Genomic DNA, 1,436 nt, shown 5'->3' with positions numbered 1-1,436 from the left:
ACACAGAGTCCTCAGAGACACACAGAGTCCTCAGAGACACACAGAGTCCTCAGAGACACACAGAGTCCTCAGAGACACAAAGAGTCCTCAGAGACACAAAGAGTCCTCAGAGACACAGAGTCCTCAGAGACACACAGAGTCCTCAGAGGCACACAGAGTCCTCAGAGACACACAGAGTCCATAAATCTCTTTTTCTGCAACCCTTATTATCAATGAACAGGAATCCTCTATACTGAGTGTTCCTGATCATTGATAACATGAGGACAGAGTGTGTTTACTATATCCACAATCATGAATGAACAGGAAGTGATGTAGATGTGATGTAGATCACTTCCCATTCATTCCTAATTGAGGATATAGTAACCTTACTCTGTCCTCAATTATCTACAAACACTCAGCGATCACTGATCACCCCTCTCCATCCTGATAGCTGTCACAGGATGCTGCACGAGCGCCCACACTGCTCTGCCGGACTGTGATAGGAGGCTGAGCGGTGTGGGAGGAGAGACGCCGGCCGCTCGCAGCGCTCTCCTCCCACAGCACTCGGCCAGCTGTCACACTTTCTCTCCTCCCCGCTGGGACACAGAGCAGCGCCCAGCGGGAGGAAAGAAAGCGCGGATGCGCCAATGTATCTGTAGGAAAATGGCACTTTCGGCATTTAGCCAAAATCGGCCGATATGTTTTGTCAGCTGATATATCGGTGCATCCCTAATTATTATTTGCATATTTTATAATATGTTTTGTTATCTTGTATTTGTATCCAGATGTCCCTTTCTGCAACATGTTTTCCTTTCGTTACTGTCTATACTCCATGTTGGAATTTTGTAAACTTTTAATAAAAACTTTCTGAACACAAACAAAAGTTATTTAAAATGATGTAATTACAGTTTATTTTATGAGGCTTGTCTTTCTTTAAAGCGGTTAGTCCATGGTCCCATCGCACTCCTGACTAGGGATGAGCCGAACACACCCCTGTTCAGTTCGTATTTGAACATTCGAATGGCCGAAATGTTCGAATACGAACTCAATGCGAGTGTATGGGGTTTATGATGGAGGATCACCAGAACCTTCACTGGAGACCCCTGAACCCCGTCACTGGAGACCCCTGAACCCCATCATTGGAGACCCCTGAACTCAATTATTTGGGTCCACAAACGTATGCAACTACCCAGATAGCGAGGATAACTTGCCACAAACTTGTGTTCGGGTTAAATTGTAATTCTTGTTAACTTGCTGCGCACATTCCCTGGCAGGTTGTAGACAGTCCCGGCGCTACCGCAAGGCAAGCGGCCGCCTGAGGGCGCTGCAGGGTGAGGACGGAAAAAACAGGGCATTTTGACAAGTACTTGTCAGAATGCCCCGATGCTTGCGCTATGTTTTTTGTTTTATTTTCTTCGCTTACCTTCGGTGCGGGAGAGCAGCGGCGAGTCAGCGCT

This window comes from Nanorana parkeri, unplaced genomic scaffold (genome assembly GCF_000935625.1).
Source record: "Nanorana parkeri isolate BGI_ZX_2015 unplaced genomic scaffold, ASM93562v1 scaffold3483, whole genome shotgun sequence".
Taxonomy (NCBI): Eukaryota; Metazoa; Chordata; class Amphibia; order Anura; family Dicroglossidae; genus Nanorana; species Nanorana parkeri.
Note: the sequence above shows the minus strand (reverse complement) of the source record.